Below are 20393 nucleotides of genomic sequence, written 5' to 3' on the forward strand. Positions count from 1 at the left end.
TCCATACCTCCCGATTCAACTCCAACCTCCAAGCTCTAACCTCCAAGCCCATCCATGGTAAGACCAACCTCGCCAAAGAAACAATGCCACTAATCACGGGATCAGCTTTGTGTGGGAAGGAACTGCAGATGATAGAGACCAAACCGAAGATGGAGACCAAAAGCTGGAGTAACTCAGCGGGGCAGGCAGAGTCTCTGGATAGAAGGATAATAGGTGCCGTTTGGGGTTGAGACCCTTCTTCAGACTGAATCAGCTTTAACAGCAGACTTTGACATTTTGCCATAATAACAACGAAGGTCAAGTAACCTTTACCTTCACCATTCAGATTTGGGGACTCTGCCATAACGCCATAAGACCATGAGACACTGGAGCAGAATTAGATCCATTCGGCCCATCAAGTCTACTCCACCATTCAATCATGGCTGATCTATTTTTTCCCTCTCAACCCCATTCTCCCTCCTTCTCCCCATAACCCCTGACACCCTTATGCCCCTGTCCCACTTATGCCCCTGTCCCACTTATGCCCCTGTCCCACTTATGCCCCTGTCCCACTTAGGAAACCTGAACGGAAACCTCTGGAGACTTTGCGCCCCACCCAAGGTTTCCGTGCGGTTCCCAGAGGTTTTTGTCAGTCTCCCTACCTGCTTCCACTACCTGCAACCTCCGGCAACCACCTGCAACCTCCGGGAACCGCACGGAAACCTTGGGTGGGGCGCAAAGTCTCCAGAGGTTTCCGTTCAGGTTTCCTAAGTGGGACATGGGCATCGCTAATCATGCATCTGTCAATCTCCACCTTAAAAATGCACAATGACTTGGCCTCCACAGCCAAATGTGGCAATGAATTCCACAAATTCACCACACTCTGGCTGAAGAAAGTCCCTCTATCTCCATTCTAAAGGTATGGCCATATATATTGTGAGGTTGTCACCTTTGATTCCAGACTCTGCAGTCTGGGTGAGCAGTTTTGGGCACCATATCCGAGGAAGGATATGCTGGCACTGGAGAGGGTCCAGAGGAGGTTTTCGAGAATGAATCCCAGGAATGATTGGGTTAACATATGATGAGCGTTTGATGACACTGTGCCTTTACCTGCTGGAGTTTACAAGGATGGGGGGGGAACCTCATTGAAACATCGGAGGCCAAGTCAGAGGATATTTTCAAGGTGGAGATTGACAGTTTCTTGATCAGTAATGTTGTCAGGGGTTATGGGGAGAGGGCAGGAGAATGGGGTTGAGAGGGAAAGATAGATCAGCCATGATTGAATGGTGGAGTAGACCTGATGGGCCGAATTCTGCTCCCATAAGATGAACATCACGGGCCTGAGGTCAATAGAATGGGGATCAGAAAGTCTGGGGTTCAGGTGGATTAAGCGTCTGCAGAGGGTTAATGGGATCTGGAATGTGAAGGGTTAGTGGCGTCAGTTCAAGAGCTTTAGGAGGTTTAGGAGTACCATGATTCAGGTGAAGGTCAGTAGGATTGACGGTTTTGGGGATACTAGATGGCTTAATTCTGCTCCTAGAATTTATGACTTAAAGCTAAGTGGATCGCTGAATCATATCATTCCTCCTTTTCCCATAAGTCCAGAGGAGTTGCAATACTAATTCGTAAAGGAATACCTTTTAAGAACTCTTCAACAATAGTGGATATTGATGGTAGATATATTATATTAGTTGGAGAGTTAAATGGAGAAAAAGTGATTCTTCTTAATGTTTATGGGCCTAATTTTGATAACCCCAAGTTTTTTAATAAAACATTTAATAAAATTCCTGAATTTACACAATATAAATTAATAATTGGAGGAGACTTCAATTGTACACTAGATCCATACTTAGACAGATCATCAAGGCAAAAAAAAGTAAAATCTCAATCAAGTGTATTTCTAAATTCATTTATTAATACCACTAATATTAAGGATATCTGGAGAATAGAAAACCCAACGGGACGGGAATATTCATTTTACTCACCAGTACACAAAACATACTCAAGAATAGATTATTTTTTAGTTGACTCTACGTTTATCCCATTTATTTATAATTCAAAATACCATAACATTATAATCTCAGATCACGCACCTGTAACATTCATGATTAAATTAAATGGAATGTCCGAGAAACAAGCATATTGGAGATTTAACCCACAAATTTTGAACGAAAGATCATGCCAGGAATATATTATTAAACAGATTCAAATATTTTTTGAGGTAAATGACAACCCTGAAACACCTACTTCTCTTATGTGGGAAACGTTTAAAGCGTATGTTCGAGGTACATTAATTTCTGCTCAAGCATTTTATAATAAAGAGAACAGGATTAAGCAACAAACATTAGAAATTGAAATCAAGCAACTAGATATAGAAAATGCGAGAATGCCATCTACTTTAAAACATAATAAAATTGCTGTATTGAAATATAAATTAAATAAAATGTATTCAGAACAAGTAATAAAACTTTATCAAAAAACCAAACAACTACATTTTGAATTTGGAGACAAACCACAAAAATTATTAGCACGTCAGTTACGAAAAATGGAAGGGGAAAAAACAATTCATAAAATTAGAACAGAGACAGGAGAATTATTAAAAATGCCCAAGGATATAAATGATAGATTTCTCCAATACTATCATAACCTTTATTCAACTAAAACCGTAGCACAATCAGAAGGAATAGCAGATTTTTTAATAAAATGTAATTTAAAAGGTTTAGATTCAAACGATAGAGAATTATTAGAAAGGGAGATTACGATAAAGGATATTGAGGAGTCTATTGGCTCTTTAAAAAATGGTAAAGCAGTAGGACCAGATGGTTTAGGTTCCGAATTTTATAAAAAATTTTATGATTTGCTTAGCCCACGTTTACAAAGACTGTATGAGGATATCTATACTCAACAGAAACTTCCAGACACGTTAAATGAATCAATAATAACACTTATTCCTAAAGCTGATAAAGATCTGGAAGACCCGGGATCATACAGAGCAATTGCACTTTTAAATACAGATCAGAAAATTTTAACTAAAATACTAGCGCATAGATTAGGTACAGTGATGAATAAATTAATACACCCTGACCAAACAGGCTTTATTCAGAAACGATACTCATATTATAATCTAAGAAGATTATTTAATATTATATATTCTAAGAGAATTATTAATGAAGATCTAGCAATAATTTCACTTGACGCTGAAAAAGCATTTGATCAGGTCGAATGGCCTTATTTATTTTCGGTGATGGAAAATATGCAGCTAGGGGAGAAATTCTGTACATGGATAAAACTGTTATATACAAATCCCACGGCTAGAATATTTACAAACCAAAGGTTGTCACCTAAATTTAGCCTATCTAGAGGTTGTAGACAAGGATGCCCATTATCTCCATTATTATTTGCGCTTGCTATTGAGCCACTGGCAGAAAGAGTTAGGGGGCATCCGGAAATACATGGGTATAACACAAAGGACACAGTGAATAAAATTTCTCTATACGCAGATGATGTATTAATTTACATTACAAAACCAGAAATTAGTATTCCAAACTTATTAAAGCTAATAACCCAATTTGGTTCACTTTCAGGATACAGAATAAATTGGAATAAAAGTGAAATTATGCCAATAAGGGAACATAACAAACAGACAATACAACAATTTCCATTTAAAATAGTAAATGAAAAATTTAAATATCTAGGTATTTATGTAACTAAGATATATACATCATTATTTAAAGCAAATTTCCCCCCATTACTGAACAAACTACATAAGAATATTCAATACTGGAAAACACTTCCTATCTCAATGGTAGGCAAAATCAATGCCATAAAAATGATTTTTTTACCGCAAATACTATATCTTTTTCAGACAATTCCGATATATCTGGCAAAAAACTTTTTTAAAAAATTGGACTCTATTGTTAATGATTTTATCTGGGATTATAAGAATCATAGGATAAACAAAAGACACTTGTGTAAATCAAAAATAAATGGAGGCTTGGTTTTACCCAATTTTTTGTTTTATTTCTGGGCAGTTAACATTAAAAATATGAATTTCTGGTTGGAAGAAATAGATCATCAACCAGACTGGTTAAAAATGGAAAAGGAAGATTGTTTACCTTTTGATATCGGTTCGATATTATTTGCTACGTCTAAATTAAACAAAAAAATTTATAGGGAAAACCCTATAATATTTAGTGCTATACGAATCTGGAAACAATTAAAAAAGACATTAAAATTAGATAATTTATCACTTTTTCTTCCAATTGTGAATAATCCTTTGTTTAAGCCTTCATGGTTGGACGGGGGTTTTACACAATGGAAGAATTATGGAATTAAAAATATGGGACAACTTTACAAGGAAGGTACTTTTCTGACATTTCAGGAATTGCAACAGACTTATGGACTTCGAGGAAATGATTATTTCAGATATCTTCAACTTAGAGATTATGTAAAATCGAACTCCCAAAATTTTCGAATTAGAAATTCAGAAATTCTTGATGAATGTTGGAACAAACATCCTAATACAGAAAAATTAATATCTTATATATACAATATTTTATTAGACAGTGACATTCCCTCGAAAGACTTACACAGACAAACATGGGAAAAAGAATTAAATCAAGTAATAACGAAAGATACTTGGGAAGAAAGTTTGCAACACATACATCAGTGTTCATTAAACGCCAGACATTCTCTAATACAATTTAAAGTAATACATAGGTTACATTATTCAAAAACAAAACTACATAAAATTTTTCAACATATCTCACCTATATGTGATAAATGTCAACATTTAGAAGCTACATTATCTCATATGTTTGCAAACTGTATAAAAATAAAAAAATTCTGGGTAAATATTTTTAGTATAATATCTAAAGTAACCAGCATACAATTGGACCCAGATCCAAAATTAATAATACTCGGAATATTAGAATTAAATCAAACACTTAGAACAACACAAAGAAACTTTATTGATTATAGTTTAATAACAGGAAAAAAATTAATTCTAAAATTTTGGAAAGGCCCTACGGCCCCCACAATCAAAATGTGGATTATAGAAATGACGGAGACCTTAAACGTGGAAAGAATCAGATTTTCCCTGTTGGATAAACAGGAATCATTCGTTGGAACATGGTCTCCTTTTATTGATTACTTAAAGGGTCAGAATGGTTCAGCACAGGAACCTGACTAGCACGCGGGCTAAAGAATGGATGAAATATTATACTCTGAAATGTACGAATATATCTCGAATGAAGTCTTTTTTATTTTAACAAATTTTTCCACTCTTCTTTAACTACCTTTTTTTTTTTTTGTTTTTTTTTTTTGTTTGTTGTTTTTGTTTTTTGTTTTTCTTCTCTTTCTTTTCTTTCTTTACTTCAACTATCTCTTTAGTTCTATCTAGTTTAAAAAAAAAAAAGGTAAAAAGTATTGGAGACAATGTAATAATAATTGACATGTAATGATGTATTTTGGTTATGTACCTATCTCCAATAAAAAATATTTTCAAAAAAAAAAAGAATTTATGGACTTACGAGCCCTCCCATTACTGGAAACATCCTTTCCGCATCCACTCTTCCCAGGCCCACAGCTGCCAACATTTGCTTCTCTCTACCCCACCCCTTCTTTACCTCATGCACAAAGTGTATGGGCGTATTGCTGGATGTTATTCCTTTAGTGTCCTTCTGTTATTAGTTGCCAGTTCACTGCAGTTGATATCCTGAAGCAGTTGACCTGCACGGTTCAATTGAGCATTGCTGCAAGTCCCAATGGTAGATATTTCATTCATGGTTTGACTGTCTGGGTTGAACTCTCCCGCTCCTCAGCAAATGAGCTATGGAGCCAGAGGTGTCAGGTTATACAGCTGGGTTTAATTTTATTCCGTGCCACTGAAATCTCCCTTCCCTAATGAAGCGGACCTTGCCCATCCATTCATCATGCCAGGATGGGTCAAATTTAATTTGGTCAATAAGAAAAAAAAGTTTTGCAGACGAGAGAATCAAGAATATGGTTCACTGTCTCACAATATCCCAAGGGTGATCTACATGAAAACTAAGAACAACTATTTTTTAACCAACGTTAGAAATCTATAATCCTCTCTCCTACAGATGCTAAGATGCTGGAGCTGAGATCTTTTGTGTGGGAAGGAACTGCAGATGCTGGTTTAAATCGAAGATAGACACAAAATGCTGGAGTAACTTAGCAGGACAGGCAGCATCTCTGGAGAGAAGGAGAGGGTGACGTTTTGGGTCGAGACCCTTCTTCAGACTGAAGCTGAGATCTTTTGTTCTGTGGATGCAACAAATAACAGGAGGAGATAACTCACTCTCACTGAGCCCACAGCTAACAATGGCCTGATTCCTTTAGCATCATTACTTTTTTGTATAACTTTCATTCATCTGTACTATATCTCTCCATAGCACCCTCTATATCTCTCGTTTACCTTTCCCCTGACTCTCAGACTGAAGAAGGGTCTCGCCCCAAAACATCATCTATTCCTTTTCTCCAGAGATGCTGTTTGACCCATTGAGTTACTCCAGCACTGTGTGTCTATCTGCAGGTGGGGATAACATGGCCAACTCTGATTGACTAGTGCAGCAGGATCTAGTGGCTGTGTAAACTCAGTGCGACTGAGTTTGACAGAATACTGAGTCAGGGAATCATTCAGCATTGAAACAGACCCTTCTGCCCATTTCGACCAACATGCCCCATCGACATTAGTCCAACCTGCCTGCTTTTGGCCCATATCTCTCAAAATATATCCTATCCATATATACCTGTCCAAATCTTTCTGAAAGTTTGCGATAATACCTGCCTCAACTAACTTGTTTTCCATACAACCACCAGCCTTTGTGTTAAAAAAAGTTACCCCTCAGGTTTCAATAAAATCTCCCCCACCCCTCCCTCACCTTAAACCTATGTTCTCTGGTCCTTGATTCCCCTACTCTGGGCAAAAGACTCTGTGCTTCAACCCAATCTATTCCTCTCATGATTTTGTACACCTCCATCAGATCACCTCTCATCTTCCTGCACACCAAGGAATAAAGCCCTAGCCTGCCTGACCTTTCCCTATACCTCAGTCCCTCGAGTCCTGGCAACATTTTGGTAAACCCTATCAAGCTTAACAACATATTTTCTATAACATGTTGTCCAAAACTGTACACAATACTCTAAATGTGGCCTCACCAATGTCTTATATAACTGTAACCTGACATCCAATGTCTACACTCAATACTTTGATGAAGGCCACATTGGCCTTTGTGAGGTTCACAAATTTCAGCGAATTCCTCTAAATCCCACAGATGAACACTTTTCAATAGCGACAACAGTAATTCCAAGTATTCCGTAAAATCCCTTTGTAATTTTGAACACCACTTTTGTATCTACTCTTAATCTACTCGCAGCACAGCGAGACACAGGTACGCATACAGAGATACAGCGCAGAAACAGGCCCTTCGGCCTACTGAGCCCACGCCGACCTGCAATCACCCCGTACACTAGCACTATCCTACACACTACGGACAACTTACAATTTTTGCCAAAGCCAATTAACCTACAAACTTGCAGCATTTTTGGAATGTGGCAGGAAACCGGAGCACCCAGAGAAAGCCCACACGGTCCGAGGGTGAATGAAAAAAAACTCTGTACCGGCAGCACCCATAGTCAGGATCGAACCCGGGTCTCTGGTGCTATAAGGCAGCAACTCTACCGCTGCGCCATCATGCCACCCCACATGTAGTGCAGCGGTAGAGTTGCTGCCTCACATCACCAGGTACCCAGGTTCGATCCTGACCTCGCATGCTGTTTGTGTGGAGTTTGCACGTTCTCCCTGGGACTGCATGGGTTTCCTCCAGGCGCTCTGGTTTCCCCCCACATCCCAAAGACGCGCAGGTTTGTAGATTAATTCATTGTACCTCGGTAAATTTCCCCTAGTGTGTAGGGAGTGGATGAGTAAACTGTATAACAGAACTAGTGTGAACGGGTCAAGGAAGATTGGCGTGTGCCAAAGGACCTGTTTCCGTGCTGCATCTCTAAACTAAACTAACTTTGCCTGTTCTTAAACAATTCAGCAGCAGGAGACTGTGTTCATCATGCTGGATATCCTTGCATGTTTCTCTTCAGCACTGAGTGTCAGTGTCATTCTCGCTGGTTGCACACTGTGCTTTCAGCATCATTACAGAATAGACAGCCTTATTCAACCAGAGACATCTGTGGTGAATAATGCACGTTATCTTTTGAGACTTCAACCCTCAAGAGCATATCGTCAAAACTCACAGGTGAATAATGGTACCTTTAGGCATGGAACCAAAGGCTGATGAGGAGGGAGTCAATGTGCAGGAAGGAACTGCAGATACTGAAGAGAGACACAAAATGCTGGAGTAACTCAGTGGGACAGGTAGCATCTCTGGAGTGAAGGAATGGGTGACGTTTCGGGTCGAGACCCTTCTTCAGACTTAAATCTGAAGACGTACGACTGTCCACTTGATTAAATTTTACCTTGACTGCTTCGTTGTCACCTTCCCCTTGCTAACAGTAATCTATTCTACATCTTCCTTGAACTTTAATCCTTTAATCCTCTTTAATCTTTTGTTTTCACACCTTACCCTTCCATATCTCTATGTCTCCCTCTCCCCTGACACCCCGAAATGTCCCCAGCATTTTGTGTCTGACGTTGGAGGGAGTCAACCTCTTCATTGGCACTGGGCAGAAGATAAAGGTATGATCACAGCCGCAGCAGTCAGGTAGCAGAGCGAGCAATAAGGAACGCTGGTAAAAGACTCAATAACAAACAGGACCAGCCAACTAAGAACATCAAATAACATTGGATTGCATGGCCAAACTAGGCTGGAAGAGGCCATGATCAAACTGAAATAGAGGGTGGCACAATGGTGCAGTGGTAGAGTCGCTACGGTAATGGCCACTCGTCGGTACTCGGGGCTCTCGTGGACATTTTTCAATGTTGAAAAATCTTCACGCGTCTTCCCGTGCTTACCTGCCGTTAGCGAGTCTTCCCGAGTACCTGCCGTTAGCGGTACGAGACGTCCCCGAGCTCCGACGTACCCGCTACGTTCATTCTCCGTGCTTACCACGAGTTTTTTAAACTCGGGAGAGCTCTTGGAATGAACTCGTACCGTGGGACCGGGCTCTTACGTTGGAGAGAGTCCAGAGGCGGAGGTTTACGAGAACGATTCCAGGAATGATTGGGTTAACATATAATAAGTGTTTGATGGCATTGGACCTGTATTCACTGAAGTTTGGAAGGATGAGGGGAGACAAAATAGTGACAGGACTGTATAGCGTGGATGTGGAGAGGATATTTCCATGAATGGGGGAGTCTAAGACCAGAGGTCACAGCCGCAGAATAAAAGGACGTACCTTTCGACGAGGGAATTAAAGGTGACATCTCCAAGTATACAGATGACACAAAGCTGGGTGGCAGTGTGAGCTGTGATGAGGATGCCATGAGGCTGCAGGATGACTTGAATAGGTTGGGTGAATGGGCAGATGCATGGCAGATGCAGTGTAATGTGGATAAATGTGAGGTTATCCTCTTTGGTGGAAAGAACAGGAAGGCAGATTATTAACTGAATGATGTCAGATTAGGGAAACGGGAGGTGCAACGAGACCTGGGTGTGCTTAATGGAACAAAAAATTGTCGATAAATGTACTTGATTTTTAATTGATGTGCCTAGTGGCACAATTTGTCTAACAAAAAATAGCATCCCAATGTAGTTACATTCTCCTGAGTTTGTCTCGTTTAATTCCTGTTAATAAGCGATTCCACGTCTTGGTTCCTGCTGCTAAACTTCACCCATAGTTCTTGCCTGTCAACGCTGTTCCGCGGATGGAATCATTTAAACTTTTGTCCCAGCTAGGGTCATGTGAGCGGGCATATGGAAGGGCAGTGGGATATATCGCCACTTCTTTCACACCTTCGTTAGTTCTGGGGTTTTCCTTTTTTTCTTTTTCGTGTTTTTCTTGAAATTTTTTATTTTATTTTTCTTTTCTTCTTTCTTTCCCTTTTTTCCTTTTTCATTTTTGCCGATCTAGTTATTAGTTCATAAAATGTTAAAACTGAAGCAGTATGAAAATTGTTTAACTGTTATGTCGATCATTTTCTTTTTGTACAACTGTTTCTAACAAAAATAAATTAAAAAAATATATATATGTTTTGCCCTAGCTACACTCACTGTTTCTGCTAGCTGATTATCTCACTTTGCATGTCCAGATACTAATCACCACTCTCCGTTATTGCAGGTAGACAACCTTCCCACTACCAGTCAGCAAACTTCCATCATTGTTCCCGCTTGCAACCATCTCTCCCAATTCCAAGTGCCAACCAACTCCTGTTGATAATCAGCACTTGCACCTTCATAGAGTTTCAATTCACAATATTCCTGGGATGTCAGGACTTTCATATGAAGAAAGACTGGATAGACTCGGCTTGTACTCGCTAGAATTTAGAAGATTGAGGGGGGATCTTATTGAAACTTACAAAATTCTTAAGGGGTTGGACAGGCTAGATGCAGGAAGATTGTTCCCGATGTTGGGGAAGTCCAGAACAAGGGGTCACAGTTTAAGGATAAGGGGGAAGTCTTTTAGGACCGAGATGAGAAAAAACATTTTTCACACAGAGAGTGGTGAATCTCTGGAATTCTCTGCCACAGAAGGTAGTTGAGGCCAGTTCATTGGCTATATTTAAGAGGGAGTTAGATGTGGCCCTTGTGGCTAAAGGGATCAGGGGGTATGGAGAGAAGGCGGGGATGGGATACTGAGTTGGATGATCAGCCATGATCATATTGAATGGCGGTGCAGGCTCGAAGGACCGAATGGCCTACTCCTGCACCTATTGTCTATTGTCTATTGTCAATGGGCCGAATTACCTAATTCTGCTCCTATAAGTCAAGTACTTATTCCCATCACCTATTTTATGCATTTATCTAGAGTTAAAAGCACAAACTCCCAGCACGCCAAGGTATTGTTCTCCAGAGATGCAGCCTGACTCATTGAGTTATTCCAGCACTTTGTGTCTTTTTGTTTTGGTCTCCCAGTAAATGTTTAATTGTATTCTAGCGCGGAAACAGGCCCCTTTGGCCTACCGAGTCCGAACCGACCAGCGATCCCTAGTGCAATTATACCATGCAAATTATCTGTGCGTCTTTGGAGTGTGGAGTGTGGGAGGAAACCGAAGATCGCGGAGAAAACCCACGCAGGTCATGGGGAGAAGGTACAAACTCCGTACAGACAGCACCCGTAGTCAGGATCGAACCTGGGTCTCTGGTGCTGTAAGGCAGTAGCTCTACTGCTGTGCCACCGTGCCACCACTTAATGTATTTTAATTACTTGGAGCAGGATTATTATTTATTTTAATTATTTAATTTAATTATTAAATAAATAGCAATTATAAAATTAGCATTTTTAAATAAATAATTTTGTTCATTTGATGGGTATCTGGTTATAATTGCTGTCAGGTACCTGCTATACTATATGTTGTCGATCTCACCCATACATATTCTCCCATACTCCATGTGCAAACCACCAAAGCTGCTTAGATGATTGTGCATGCTAGCTTCAGGTATTTTTTCTGTCAGCAGCCCAGCACAAGATGAAAGGGCTGGGTGATTTTCTTACGCAGTTTTCTATAATTGTAAGATTCAGTGTTCTTTCAGATAAGACGTTGAGCTGAAAACCTCCCTGCTTCCCTATCTGGGCAGATGAAAACAGAACAGGGAGTTCTTCCAGCGTACTGGACCACATTCCCTCTCAAGCACTTCATGCCAACAGGAAAACATATTATCTTCTCCTGTCTTCATTAGCTGCTGGAGGAATCATGCTTTGTGAAAATTGCTGCCACATTGACCCACATAATCACATGGCCACTTGATTCATTCAGTTAATTACTGTTACGTCTACTGAAAAGCTTTTTGTTGCGTGCTATCCAGTCAAAGGAAAGACTATATATGATTACACTCAAGCTGTCCATATTGGACAGAAGGATACAACATTTAATGCAAGATAAAGTCTGATTAAAGATAGCTCAAAGGTCTCCAATGAGGTAGATGGAAGCTCAGGACTGCTCGCTAGCCAGTGAAAGGATGGTTCAGTTGCCTAATAACAGCTGGGAAGAAACTGTCCCTGAATCTGAAGGTGTGCGTTTTCACACTTCTGTACCTCTTGCCTGATGGGAGAGAGGAGAAGTGGGAGTGGCCGGGGTGAGACTGGTCCCTGATTATGCTGGTGGCCTTGCCGAGTGTAGATGGAGTCAATGGAAGAGAGGATGGATGGTCTGTTGCCAAACCATGCTGTGATGCATCCCAATAAAATGCTTTCCACGGCACATCTGTAGAAGTTAGTGAGAGTTGTTGGGGCCATGCCAAGGTCTACTTCAAGTATATTATCCTGCTTATGGGTCATGGTGGAATATTATAGGAATGTAAAGGTTTGTGGATATGAAGGAAACGTGAAATGGTGTCCTGGTACGAGAGCACAATGCTGAAAAGAGCAGCATTTCTCATTAAAAATCCCGTATACAGATTAACCAGGAGATAAACATGTGGCATGTCCTGTTTAACTGAAACTCAATATCGATGCTGCTTAATCATTTAACACAGACTGTGCAGCTACAAGGGTTCAGAGATAATATCCCAAGATGTAACTGATTGGATGTCCATATCTCGACCATGCCTGGTTTCCCTACAAAATGTCACCTGCACCACTCCCCACAATGCAAGGACTTCTACAATGAGACTGTTGATGGTTAGTTATACCCCCTTTAGCTTGGCAATTCAGTGTGGTAACTATAATGAAGATAGGCACAAAAAGCCAGGCCCATCCCAGTCATAGCCCTACCCTTCATTGAAAACATCCAGGCAAGTAGCAGCTTCAAGAAGGTTTAGTTTAGTTTAGTTTAGTTTAGTTTAGTTTAGTGTCATGTGTACTTCTACTTCTTGCGTGTGGCGTGCACAGCCTAAAGTTGTAGGACAACTTGTTCTATTTGATCTTCCGTTTGTGCACGTCGAGTTGATTGCATTAGTCGAAACACGTGAAGGTTGCAATCTTCCACCCCAATGGGCTAGATAGTAGTTCAGGACCACTCCCTAGTTGTGGTAAGACTAGATGGCATCTACCATCAAGTCAAGTCAAATCAATTTTATTTATTTATTTATTTATTAAAATATTTTTATTAGAAGCCATGTACAGTCGTATAAACCATGGCATATAACATAATACATTTCATGTACAACTTCTTGTTTTTAATTTAACAATAGACAAATAACAAAAGTAAGAAAAAAAAGAAAAAAGTAAAGATGAAGAAAAGTAGTGATGTGTAGAAAGTTAACAATTAGTAATTTGTGGATCGATAAAGAAAAAAGAGCCCATAAGGATGTAGGAAAAAAAAGAGAGAGAAAGGAAAAACAACAAAGAAAAAAAGAAAAGAAGAGAAACAGAAGAGAAAAGAAAAGGAATATACCTACTTCATATCATTCCACACCCCTCACCCAGTTCGGAAACGGTTAATTTCCAGAGTTGTGTTGCACCGTATTATACTTGTAATAAATCGATGAAAGGAGACCATATCTTGAGGAATTGTTCTGATTTTCCTGCTAGGACGAATCTCATATCTTCGAGATGTAACATTTCGGACATGCTTGTGATCCATATTTTAAGCGTTGTGGTGGGTGCATTTTTCCAAAATTTGAGTGTAAGTTTTTTTGCCGTTATCAGACCATAGTTAAGAAAACAAATTTGAAGTCAATTTTATTTCTAAAGCACATTTAAAAACAACTCTCGTGGTACATAAATCTAACAATACATACATAAACACATACGTACAGCTCAGAGGACTTCAAGAAATTAAGGATCCAAACCATTAGGCTGTGCCCTCTTTTCAGTGCTATTGTTGGGTAGAGGACACAGAAGCCCCATACCACCACCATTAGCTACTTTTGGACTTGTTCTCGAACTGACCGACACAACCCTAATCCTCCCTCAGTAATGGAACACCAAGACCACCTCCTGAACTACACCTCTTAGACTTGTTTTTATTAATTGTGTAGGAAGGAACTGCAGATGCTGGTTTACACTGAAGATAGGTACAACATGCTGGAGTAACTCAGCGGGTCAGGCAGCATCACTGGAGAAAAGGAATAGGTGGCTTTTGGGTTGAGACCTTTACTCCAGCTTTTTGTGTCTATCTTCAGTCTAAACCAGCATCTGCAGTCCTGCCTAAACATAGTAAATCTGACATGCAGAGTTTTATTCTGTCATTAAACTGCATGTCAGTAAGGCAATGAAACCCAATGGTTATTTGTTTGGAAATTAACATGGGCTTTGATGGAACTTGTTGAATGTGCCCTTGAAAGTGGAGTTCAAAATACTCTTTGTTTTCCCTGAAAGCGAGAGTTTTGTCATGTCATAAGGTCATAAGGTCATAAGTGATAGCAGTAGAATTAGGCCATTCGGCCCATCAAGTCTACTCTGCCATTCAATCATGGCTGATCTATTTCTCCCCCTAACCCCATTCTCTTGCCTTCCCCCATAACCCCTGACACCCGCACTAATCAAGAATCTATCTCTCCGTGACTTAAAAATATCCACTGACTTGGCCTCCACAGCCTTCTGTGGCAAAGAATTCCATAGATTCACCACCCTCTGACTAAATCAATTTCGTCTCATCTCCTTCCTAAAAGAACGCCATTTAATTCTGAATTGTACTCAATATCGCCTTCAATGTGAGACAGCACATTTCCTTCTGTACAGCTATCCTGTCGCCCTGATATCAGACACCGTTGAGTCTTTTTTTTCAAAGTATACCACTCATTAAGAGACCATCAAGAATAACGTAAGAAGATTACAACATATAACAATGTTCACACTAAGTGCTGGAGTAACTCAACGGGTCAGACATCATCTCTGGATGGCATGGATAGACAACGGTTCGGGTCGAGATCTTTATTTAGACAGGGTGCCAACACGAAACGTGACATATCCATGTTCTCCAGAGATGCAGCATGACATGCTGAGTTACTCCTGCAGTTTGTGTCTTTCCTTGGTCAAACAGCATCTGCAGTTCCGCGTCTCTTCACAGAGGAAGGATTGTTGGAGTAGCGGGCAGATTTTCACTTTTCGGTGAGACCGTTACAGAAGAGAAACAGTCATAAGTTATCACCAGAGTCGGGAAACTAGAAAGTTTTCATTTGAAAAGGTCTTTATAAAAAGTTGAAATGTTTTAACGGGTGTGGCTCGAAAGTCCCGACAACTTCAGATATAAGTAAAACGTGATAAGTTCATGAGTTCGTAAGTTCGAGGAGCAGAATTAGGCCATTCGGTCCATCGAGTCCACTCCGCTTCAATCATGGCTGATCTATCTCTCCCCCTTAACCCCATTCTCCTCAACAATGAGTTCTAAATATAGGCACAACTCAGTGGCTCTGGGGAAAGAAAGGGGGGGGGGGGGGGGGGGTGGCATTTGGGGTCGTGACTCTTCTTCAGACTAGGTCACGAAAGAAGTTCTGTATGGGTGCCATGTTCTGAAAATTGTGTGGGTAGCCGCCCCGCCGAGGGTGATGGCGATCCTGAACCCACGTGAGATATAGATTGTCTCCCAACACGTATAGATTCAGTTTGGAGAGACCATCCCATTAAAGCGAGCTCCCATTGAAATTAACGAGGCGGAAGAACACAAAGTCCCAAAGAGGGGCTTGTAAAACCTATATGCAGGAACATTAACAGTCCCAATACGTATAAAACATAAGTAATCTCTTTGTAATAAAAACGGGGAATGCAATGAAATTCAACATAAAAAGGGCTTTTGGCAACGATATATTTCCTCACTACTCCTGGGACTACGTTGGACTATTTTTATTTCCACTCTGCCCGGAGGTGAATAGGCCATTGGTCTGGCTTTGGGTTTTGGAGGCAACGTCCATTGAAATTGAACTTCAATCCCAATGTCAATCCGCGAATTTCCAAAAAAGATGCACACAGCGGTAACTGACATAGAATATAGATCACCGCTGCAAACATTCAGCTCGTTGCAAATCTGTTTTTCCTGCAATCAGTGGAACGGATACCCCTTTTGAATATAAGTCTCGGGCGTAAGTCCTGAAACGCAGAGATTGCATGAATATCCAACGCCGGCGTTTGCAAATTAAGATTAATAAGCCAAAATTGACAAATAATTGGAAGTGATTCGTGTTTTTGGAACAATGACTGTGGTGATGAATGCGTCGCCTTGTAGGATATGGGGGTTTTTAAGTCGGTTTAATTGTCTAAAACTGAGTCACAGAATTCACGAAGTTTTAAGAATAATGCAAAAAATGTCTAAACTCATATAAACAAGTAAATAACATTTTATAGCATACACGTTGGTATTTATAGCATACACATTTGGTTCTTTATTCCGCGCTGTACTTACCCTATTTTCTGTTTAAATATTGACTTGGGTTTAATAGGCACTGATATGGTAACAGCGTGTGCGCGGAAAGTACCCAAATAGTCATTACTAATCGAAGTAGTAATTATTATGACTTTGGGGTTTAAAACTCATACAAGTTTGATGCAGGGAGCATTTATCTTCATTCCTATTTTTACTGCTGTGCACATTCATTTAAATAGAACTGGCACCGAAGTGCTTCGTTGAGCCGTTTCCTACTGTAACATAGGCTACATGCGTGACATCTTCCGTTCTGGGCCATAAAAACCGCGGTAATCTACAATGTGTTGCATGCTTAAATAGCTGAGTGGCGGTTTTGCTGCTAATATTTCATGTCAGGCAGAATCTCAGTACAGTAACATGAAATCAATGACCTGGGCAGGACAATGCAATTAGCAATCATCCGAAATTCTCCGTGAAACACACACTCTCTCTCACACACACACACACACACACACAAACACACACGCACTCGCTCGTGGATTATTGAATTAAATATATGAAAACTTCAATTCTCATTTGAAGGTAAATTAATATGAAAAGACGGCGCCGTGGACCACCCGCTCGATAGCTATATATCAGACCCCGTTATAGTTGTATAAGTGAATAGAAATCACTGGGAAAAATTAATATAATGAGCGGGGTTGACCTAGGGACACTGTTGATCAAATATTGAGCGCCTAAGCAGAAATGAAATAGTTGAGGGTGGGGAAGCTGGTTTTTCTTTTGATTTAGGAGGAATTGATTATGCGTTTTAATGAGCATGGGATATAATGTTGGTTCAATGTGGTCAATGTCTGTTGGACGATGGTTCCGACCTAAAATACCACCCGTCGTTTTTGTCCAGAGATGCTGCCTGACCCGCTGAGTTACTCTGTGTTAGCGCTTCGTGTCTGTATTAGTTTTTAGTTTTAGATGAGTTTATTTGTCACGTGTACTGGGGTACAGTGAAAAGCTTGTGTGTTGCGTGCTAACCGGTCAGCAGAGAGACAGCGCGCATGGCTAACAATCGATCCAGATACACGATAAGGGGATAACGTCCAGTGCAAGGTAAAGCCAGCAAAGTCCGATCAAAGATCGTCCGAGGGACATCAAATATTTGGACAGTAGTTCAGCACAACACCGCATAGTATTTGTTGGGCAGAATGTGTCTGTAACCAGCCTCCGAGTTTACATTGCAAAGAATCTCACAAATAGGATGTGTGTGTGTGGTTTGGGGGGTGGGTGGGGTGGGGGGGGGGGGGGGGGGGGGGGGGGGGGGGGGATAATTTTGTCGTATAGGTCGGCTGTCCCGATGTAAAAGACTTCGGTGTCACTTCTTAAATTATTCTTCTCCAACGCGGGCGAGTCATTTGCTTCTCCCACGATGTACTAATGTCCGCGAAGTTTAACTGTGTGGATTGCTAGATTAGGAAAAGGATATTGCTTTCTGTCTCTTGGTGTCAGATGGGCATTGGGCGTGTGCTGAGGGATATCACCGGCTAAAGAAGGGTCTCGACCCGAAACGTCTCCCAACCCCTTTATCCAGAGGTGCTGCCTGTCTCGCTGAGTTACTCCAGCATTTTGTGTCTATCTGCAGTTCCTTTCTACGCAGTCGTTTAAGTGTCTAGATTCCGTTAAACGAGTTGAAAATTACGGGTCCGGTTTCTGCCGAGGTGGATTTCGGTGGGCGGAAAAAAAAGTGTTTGTTGATCTTCCGGGCGCACTGTGTGGGAAGCATCCGGCATGCGATGCCATGTAAAACTCTCCAGCTAGCTCGCATTTTAACATCAGCATCATAAAGTCTTACAGCGTGGAAACAGGCCCTTCGGCCCAACTTGCCCACAGCGCCCAACATGTCCCATCTACACTAGTCCCACCTGCCTGCGTTTGGCCCATATTCCTCTAAACCTGTCCTATCCATGTTACTGTCTAATTGTTTCTTAAACGTTAAGTTAGTACCTGCCTCAACGACCTCCTCCGGCAGCGTGTTAAATGCACGCACCAACCCTTTGTGGAAAAAGTTACCCCTCGGTTGCCTATTAAATCCCCCCTCCTCACCTCACACCCATATCCTCTGCTTCTCGATTCTCCTACTCTGGGCAAAAGACTCTGTGCATTTACTCGATCTATTCCTCTCGTGATTGTATACACACAAGAACAACCCCCCTGCGAAATATTTACGGCTAATACAATAATTCACGAGCACACTTTACAAAGTTCGAAAACAGCAATACATTAATCCCAAAATTAACGATTTATTGATCACCGCCGTGTTCAGTAATGTTGTCTGCTTTATATAGATTGACAGTTTCGCATTTAAAATTAACAATTTGTATACTTTATCTGAGCAAAACACAAAGTTGTGGAGGAACTCAACGGGTCCGGCGGTATCTATCAGTGGAGGGGATGGACAGGCGGCGTTTCGGGTCAGGACCATTCTCTCCGAAGATGCTGCTGCCTGATCCGTTCCGTTCCTCCAACACTTTGCATTTTGCTCAGGATTCCGGCATCTGCAGTTCCTTGTTTCTATGAGTACTTTCTCTGAGTTTCGTTTAGCTGGCCAATCCAGCTTGAAAAGTAGGGGCTTCACAGTTTGATCTTAGGCCTCCCAGCAGCTTGGATTTGTTACACAAGATGAATTTCATCCCATTGAGAAAATCGATCTACGTCGTGTTCTGGACGTTCAAAGTCGAGGAACTAAACAGGGAAAGAGAGAAACAAATGACGTTCTCGTTACAAATTGAATGGTTTGTGTCCAACTGAATACCTTGTAACATTGTCTGCGCCCTTATATAAGGAATACCGAGTAGAATTGGGCCATTCGGCCCATCAAGTCTACTCCGCCATTCAATCTGATCTATCTCCCCTCCTAACCCCATTCTCCTGACTTCTCCCCATAACCTCTGACACCTGTACTAATCAAGAACCTAACTAAGGTAGACTAAAGTGCTGGAGAAACTCAGCGGGTGCAGCAGCATCTATGGAGCGAAGGAAGAATCTATCTATCTCTGCCTTAAATATATCGACTGATATTGTGCCGATTATTTGCATACATTGGGGATGCAAAACAAGGAACATCTCCGTGACTTGTCCCATTTGACAATAAAATATAATGCATTCATCCGCACACAAGACAAACGCAAACTTTAACGCGCCGGCGATGTGATTTCTGAGACTGGAGCTACATGAGAATATTATATCTGCAATATGATGCATCTGTTAGTGACCGACTGGACTTTCATTCTGCAGCGAATACATTATTAACGGGCCCGCTTTCTCATTAACAAAACCGTTACAAAATCAAAATTAGAAAGGGCCCGCTATTAATGACTACAGGGCAAGGCCGTTTTGAACATATATTTACATATTAAATGAACGAGAGCATACGTGTGCTGCTTCACTAATTGTCGCAATCTTTGCAAACTCCTTGGGTAGACAAAGTGCTGGAGTAACTCAGCGGGACGGGCAGCATCTCTGGAGAGAATGAATTGGTGACGTTTCGGGTCGTGACTCTTCTTCAGACTCAGTCTGAAAGAGAAATGAGAGATACAGACGGTGATACAGAGAGATATAGACCAAATGAATGAAAGATATGCAAAAAAGTAACGGCGATAAAGGAAACAGGCCATTGTTAGCTGTAGTCTGGGTGAAATCGAGTTACCGTCTCCAGCTTTTTGTGTCTATCTTCAGTTTAAACCAGCATCTGTAGTTCCTTCCTACACATTTTTAAACTCCTATCTCATCGCTAATGATAATCAGTCTCTTTTATTTTTGATACAGTCTTGTTTCAAACGAATAAAACGCACTGAACGCCCAAATTCATCCCTACTCGTGAATATAATCCTTATTTTCCCCCCAACACATCATCTCTGCGGTCAGTGTCATCGGTGTGCTTCGGTGGGATGTGAAAAGTAAAACGAAATCTCCAGTGCTCGCTTCTGCCAAACATACAGGCTTTTTGTTGTGTGTGTGTGTGTGAGAGTGTGTGTCTCTCTCTCTC

This window comes from Amblyraja radiata, chromosome 37 (assembly GCF_010909765.2).
Source record: "Amblyraja radiata isolate CabotCenter1 chromosome 37, sAmbRad1.1.pri, whole genome shotgun sequence".
Lineage (NCBI taxonomy): Eukaryota > Metazoa > Chordata > Chondrichthyes > Rajiformes > Rajidae > Amblyraja > Amblyraja radiata.